The sequence below is a fragment of the Mastomys coucha genome, unplaced genomic scaffold (assembly GCF_008632895.1).
Source record: "Mastomys coucha isolate ucsf_1 unplaced genomic scaffold, UCSF_Mcou_1 pScaffold22, whole genome shotgun sequence".
NCBI classification, from domain to species: Eukaryota; Metazoa; Chordata; class Mammalia; order Rodentia; family Muridae; genus Mastomys; species Mastomys coucha.
In genome coordinates this window covers 97,074,200-97,081,804 of record NW_022196905.1, presented here as the reverse complement: position 1 = coordinate 97,081,804, position 7,605 = coordinate 97,074,200, and the positions used below count along the sequence as shown (strand labels likewise).

General features: G+C 39.4%; 1 pseudogene; it reads left to right on the top strand.

Moving 5' to 3' along the window:
* Positions 1–881: 881 nt before the first annotated feature.
* On the top strand, positions 882–5,971 carry LOC116104611 (annotated as a pseudogene).
* The last annotated feature ends 1,634 nt before the right edge of the window (positions 5,972–7,605 follow it).

Sequence of the window (7,605 nt, the reverse complement as noted above, 5' to 3'; positions counted from 1 at the left end):
GAATCTCGAGTTCCCCTGTTCGTGAATCACCCACGGAATGAAGTGAAACTGCGGGTCGGTTTACTTCAAGCAATTCCACTGTAATCAGGGACAAACGAAGGTTGTTTTCTCTCTCCTTATCTATTCAATATAGTACTTGAAATTCTAGTCAGAGCAATAAAAAAGCTTAAGGAGATCATGGGGGATAAAAATTGGAAAGGAAGAAATCATAGTACAAGTATTTGCTGATGATATGATAGCATAAGTGAGTGACCACAAAAATTCCATCAGAGAATTCCTGCAGCTTATACACAATATCAGCAATGTGGCTGGATACAAAATGAACTCAACCAAAACAGTTGCTCTCCTTTAAACAAATGAGAACTGGGCCGACAAAGTAATAAGGGAAACAACATCCTTTACAATAGCCACTAATGATATAAAATATCTTTGTGTAACTAACCATTCAAGTGAAAGATCTGTATGACAAGAACTTCAAATCCTTGAAATCAGGAATTAAAGAAGATTTCAAAAGATGGAAAGATCTTCCATGCTCATGAATAGATAGGATAGTTCTCATAGTATAAATGGCATCTGACCAAAAGTTTATTGCTTTTCTTGCTAGTAATTATTTATACAACATCTATGATGTGCACTTAGTGCTGTTTATCTACTTACTTGTTCTTTTATGACTGTTAATTGACATTTCTCTTGCAAGGGTATACTTCATTTTAAGGATGAAGAAATGAGAGATTTGAACCTTATTATTCAGTTTTCTTCTACAATTATTTAGTGATTACATTAGAACTTCTCTGTCAGTAAATAAGTGGGGGAAACATCAGAATAATGTGAATATATTGTCAATGAAATACACATGTTCAATCATTCTTTCTTTTTTACACATGAATGTGATATTTGAGAAGGCAGTGACATATGATGATGTGGATATGAACTTTACTGGGGAAGAATGGGCATTGCTGGATCCTTCACAGAAGAGTTTCTACAAAGATGTGATGCTGGAGACCTACAGGAACCTCACAGCTATAGGTAAGACTGTTACTGTTGTTTCCACTTTTAAAATAGGAGGACAACTGTTTTTGTTTGTTTGTGTGCTTCATTGCTTTTGTTGTTTTTATTGATACTCTTCTATAATTTCAATTGAGAAAGAGGGACAGTGAGGTGAATGAATCAGGCATGGTTCTAAGGTTCACTAAGATAGTACGTGTCTTAGTCAGGGTTCCTATTCCTGCACAAACATCATGACCAAGAAGCAAGTTGGGGAGGAAAGGGTTTATTTGGCTTACTTCCACATTGCTGTTTATCATAAGGGAAGTCAGGACTGGAACTCAAGCAGGTCAGGAAGCAGGAGCTGATGCAGAGGCCATGGAGGGATGTTCTTTACTGGCTTGCTTCTCCTGTCTTGCTCAGCCTGCTCTCTTATAGAACCCAAGACCTCCAGCCCAGGGATGGCACCACCCACAAGGGGCAATTGAGAAAATGCCTCACAGTTGGATCTCATGGAGGCACTTCCCCAACTGAAACTCCCTTCTCTGTGATAACTCCAGTCTGTGTCAAGTTGACACACAAAACCAGCCAGTACAGTACGTTAACCTTTCTCTAAATTCCAGTAATATGTCATGCATTTTTATGGTACTGTGTTTTAGGCTATTACAGGGAAGACCACAGTATTGAAGAAAATTGTCAAAATTCTAGAAAACATGGCAGGCAATTTTTATGTACATGCTCATCTAAATTTGCTTCACAAGAAATCTTAATGTTTTCTTGAAATTTTAGTTAAAAGCATCAGTGTCAATCAGCAGAGCTTTAAGGATATTGGGTATTAATTTTTATTTATTTATTTATTTTTATTTTTTCAATTTTGACAAATCATCTTTATTTTTTAAAGATGTACTTATTCATTTTATGTATATGAGTACATTGTTGCTGTCTTCAAACACACTAGAAGAGGGCATCAGATCCCATTAGAGATAGTTGTGAGCCACCTTGTGGTTGCTGGGAATTGAACTCAGGACCTCTGGAAGAGCAGTCAGTATTCTTAAGTGCTGAGCCATTTCTCTAGCCCCCTTTCTTTCTTTCTCTCTCTCTTTCTTTCTCTCTTTCCTTATTTATTTATTTATTTATATTTTCTTTATTTACATTTCAAATGTTTTCCCCTTTCCAGGTCTCTCCTTCGGTAACCCCCTATCCCATCTCCCCTACCCCGGGTATTAAATTCTTACAAATGCATCTATCTCCGTGTCAGGTATTTGATTTGTGTTTGCAAGGCATTCCATTCAGATAGAGTACATGTACAGAATACCTTAACAGGTAGTACTATATCAAACTCTGCCCCATTAGCACTTCTCTTCAGAACTGCCAGTCTGTTTAGTCTTATATGCCTGAGATATCACGTTGAACATGTGATTTGTATATATATCCAAAATCTTTGAATAAGCAAATAGTACATAGTAAAGCAGGTGTTACTCATATATTTGTAAGGTGGTTATCTTTAATGAGAGGGACAGTTCAAGACAGTTAAGAAAGTTGTCAAGAAAACTTAATCCAAATTCGACCTGTCTATGAAGAACAAAAAGTCAAACTGTGAATGCAATGTAGATACATTTTATTTGTTATTCTTCCTTTCATATGTGTATTTTTTTTAAAGATTTATTTATTTATTTTATGTATATGAGTATACTGTAGCTGTACAGATGTGAGCCATCATGTGGTTGTTGGGAATTGAACTCAGGACCTCTGCTTGCTCTGGCCCCACTTGCTCTGGGCCCAGCTCTCTCTGGCTCAAGCCCTGCTTGCTCTGCCATGCTCACTTCAGCCAAAAGATTTATTTATTACTATATGTAAGTACACTGTAGCTGTCTTTAGACATACCAGAAGAGGGAATCAAATCTCATTACAGATGGTTGTGAGCCATCATGAGGTTGCTGAAATCCTTTGGAAGAGAAGTCAGTGCTCTTAACCACTGAGCCTTCTCTCCAGCCTTCATAGGTGTATTATAAGAGACAGATATATCTATATCTTTATCAAGGTAAATCTATCTCTATCTCATCTATCTATCAATCTATGTACTTATCTACTTATTTATATATACATCTATTCATCTATTGTTACATCCCCTCTTCACTTCAGTCATCCATCGGACTCCTGACAGCCTCTGTTTGAGGGCTAACACCTGAGAGCTAAGACAGATGCTCTCTGTTGACTGTCTTTGAAGAAGCCATCTGACCACGCCCACCACCTGAATACACCCATCGCCAGAGCACGCCCACTGCCTGAGTACTCTATCCAGCTAGCCGCCTGAAGATCTTCTGAACCTGGAGACTTTGACACCTAAACTTTCTTTATAGTTAATCCAGAGACTTGTATTCAGTTTCCCCTGTGACTATAAAAACCCTTCTTTGTTCTCAGTAAAGTGGAGCCTTGATTGGGATGCAAATTGGCTTCGCGTTTTCTCTTGCATTTCAAACCCTCTCTTTCAGGTCCTTTATTCCCTCCTAACTGAGGAGAACCCTGTCCATGAAACTGTGGGCAGTTTCAGATGGCGCCTGAACGTGGACTCAGGTATGGAGGATTTATAGGGGACACACTGTCAAAGCAGGGCCCTGCCTAAAAATTCAGAAGGTAAGAATAAAAGGTCATACACCATTCTGTACGGTAGGCAAATTTGATGCTAGGTCTAGCCTTGTTTTTATATTGTAAAAGAAATGCCGTGTAAGAAGGGTACAGGGCTAGGTTAGATTGGCTCTGACCCGGTGTTTTAATTCACCTAGGGAAGTGACAGTAAGTATGGGTTTGAATGAGTCAAAAGCAGTGATACAGACTATAAATAAGTTGCTTCAGGCAAGAGGAATCAGGGTAGAAAAATGCATTGAAAGATCTCTCAGATGAGATAGAATCTTATTGCCCATGGATTCATGAAGTAAGTGATTTGAATAAAAGAACATGGGAAAAAATTGGAAAAGCTCTGAGGAAAAATCAGGCAGAAAAATTTACTCTCCATCTTTGGGCACTTGTGAAGGACATTATAGAGGAGAGAGATAGAGTGTCAGACAGTGAATTGAGCTCACAGGAATCAGAAAGCTCAGATACAGAAAAAGAAGAGGTTCAAAATACCTGTTTAGAAAGCAGAACACAAAATAAGCCCGGTTTGTAGTAGAAACTAGATGTACATGTTCTCAAAGATGGGTCAGATATTTTGCCAAGAGATATTATATTATATTGCAGGTGATATTCACCCAGGCACCATGAAAATTTCCTGTGAAGAACTATGATGTTTGAGTATGTCTTTGTTCTGCAATGTTTTAAAATAAAAAGGGAGGAATTGTTACATCCCCTCTTCACTTCAGTCATCCATCGGACTCCTGACAGCCTCTGTTTGAGGGCTAACACCTGAGAGCTAAGACAGATGCTCTCTGTTGACTGTCTTTGAAGAAGAGCCGTCTGACCACACCTACCATCTGAATACACCCATCGCCTGAGCATGCCCACTGCCTGAGTACGCCAGCCAGCTAGCCACCTGAAGATCTTCTGAACCTGTGGGCAGTTTCAATCTATCATCTATCTATCTGTCTGTCTGTCTGTCTGTCTGTCTATCTATCTATGTATCTCTTCTGTATAAAGGATACAAGTCTCTAGGCCTAAGTGATATTTACAGAAACACTTTACCTCTTTCTGTCCCAGGACATTTAGAAGATATGTAGTTTTCCCCAGTTAGTAGAGATTTGTTGAACATACCATCACACTGCAGATTATACCTATGAGTATTAGTAATGTTGAAATTTTCTGTGTCTTCTGGTTCATGTTGCAATGTTAAACAGCCCACACTATAAGAAAATTTATGAGTGCATTCCCCTGGTAAAGCTCTGAGCTCTTGAAATTTTGTCAAATACATGAAAAACCCCACGCAGGAAAAGAATGCTATATGTGTGAGGCCTGTAATCAGTGCTCACCATCACAGGTAAGATAGATACAAAGCAAATCATAATGAAATAGAACACCATGGAAATAAAGAAAGTGATAAACCCTTATTATATCTGATTCCTCTTTTCATTTAGGAAACACTGTAAAATCATTTCATATAGACAAAGTATCCATTAGCATACTGAATGAAGTAAACCATTCATATGTGCCAGTTACATACACAGGCATAAAGAATTCATATTGTAGAGAAACTCTGAATGCATAGAAAGTGATAAAGATTTTGTTTGTCACAGGCATCTTCACTGAGATAAAAACATTCATGCTGGAGAGAAACCCTATGAATGTGTGCAATATAATGAAGAATTTCCAAGTCACAATCATCTTCAGATACATAAAAGAACATTTACTGGAGACTTTGTATACTATAGTCTTCAAATATGTACAGGAACACAAATAGAAGAGAAACCCTATGACTGAAACCAGTGTAATAAAGCCTTTGCATGCCACAGTCATTTGCAATGCAATAAGAGTATGCTTACTGTAGAGAAATACTATGCATATGACCAAAGTTGCAAAGGCTTTGCACAGATCAGTAGTCTTCAAAGGCATGAAAGAACAAATACTGGAGAAAGGACCTATGAATGTAATCAATGTGGTAAAGCTTTTGCCTGTCACAGTGATCTTCAAAGCCATAAAAGTATACATACTGGAGAAAAGATGTATGCATATAATCAATGTGGTAAAGCCTTTGCATATCACTGTAATCTTCAACACCATAAAAGAACACATACTAGAGAGAAGCCATATTCATGTAACCTATGTTGTAAATCCTTTGCACAAAACAGTAATCTTCAGAGTCATAAAAGGACACACACTGGAGAGAAGCCCTAGGAATGTAACCAATGTGGTAAAGCCTTTGCTCATAGCAGCCACCTCCAAAGTCATAGTAGAACACATAGTAGAGAGAAGACTGTGCAAGCCACTAAGAACAATTCCTTCATGGCTTCTGCAGCAGTTACTACCTCTAGGTTCCTACCTTGAGTCCATGCCATGACATAAGTGGATGAGAAACTACTAGCTTTAAGATGAAATGAGCCTTTCTTTCCCAACTTGGTTGAACATAGAAGAAATAGGAACACTCCTCCATTGGGATGGCAAACTGGTACAGCCACTCCAGAAATCAATTTGGAGGTTCCTCAGAAAAGTGTAAATAGATCTACCTGAAGACCCAGTAATACTACTCTTGGAAATATACCTAAAAGATGCCCTACCATGCCACAGGGGCAGGTGTTCCACTATGTCCTTAGCAGCCTTATTTGTGATAGCCAGAAGCTGTCCCACAACAGAAGACTGGATACAGAAAATGTGGTTCATTTACACAATGGAATACCAATCAGATATTAAGAGTGAGGACATCCTGAGTTTTGACAAATGGATGGAACTAGAGAATATCATCCCAAGTGAAGCAACTCAGACCCAAAAGGACATGCATGGTAGGCATGCACTAATAAATGAATATTACTTAAAAAATTTTAAAAAGTACAAAATAACCAAGATACAGTCCACAGAACTCAAAAAAGTCAACAAGCTGAAGGGCCCAAGTGAGGATGCCTCAGTCCTGCTTGGGAGGGAAAGAAAGCAATCACGAGGGAAAGGGAGAGGGACCCTGGGTATGATGGGGGAAGAGGGGAACATGATCTGATATTGGGTGGTGGAAAAGGAATGAAGCCCTGAGGGCCAGCAGGATGAATGGAAACAGGCACCCTCTGGAGTTAGGAATTTGGGGGGAACCTCCAGAATGTACCAGAAACCTGGAAGGTGAGAGACTCTCAGGATTCAAAGGGAGAGACCTTAGATGAAATACCCTACACTGGCGAGAGGGAACTTATAGAGGCCCCCTCCAACAGAATGACGGGGATGGGGTTGCAATCCCACAGTCAAAACTCTGACCCATAATTGTTCCTGTCTGAAAAAACTCCAGTGATGGAAATGGAGAGGAGCCTGAGGAAAAGAAGGTTCAGCAACAGGCCCAAAGTGGGATCCAGCTCAAGAAAAGGTCTCAAGGCCTGATGCTATAACTGAGGCCTCACAAAAAGAGACCTAGCATGACTGCCCTCCAAAAGACCCAACAATCAGTTGAAAGAGTCAGGTGCAGATATTTGTACCCAACCAATGAACAGAAGCTGCGGACCCCTGTTGTTGAATTAGGGAAAAGCTGGAAGAAACTGAGGAGGAGGCCATCCCTATAGGAGGATCAATAGTAGTCTCAATTAACCTGCATCCCTGAGGTCTGTCAGACACTGGACCACCAACCAGGCAGCATAGGCAGCTGTTTGAGGCCCCCAATAAATACATTGTAGAGGACTGCTGGGTTTGGATTCAGTCAGAAAAGATGCACCTAAACCTCAAGAAATGGGAGGCCTCGAGAGTGGAGAGGTCTGGTGGGATGAGAGGGTGGGGACAGAGGGTATGAGGAGGAGGTATGGTATGTGAAACAGTTGGAGGGCATACTAGGAGGGGAATAAAATCTGGAGTATAAAAATATTAAATAAAAAGAAGGAATATATAAAAAACTAAATAATGAAAAAAAGAAAACCTAATAAAGACACCATGATATTCACTAAGTATTCAGCAAAGCATAACTATAATGATATTATAATCCAGTGTGATGTTGGAACAGTGCTGCAG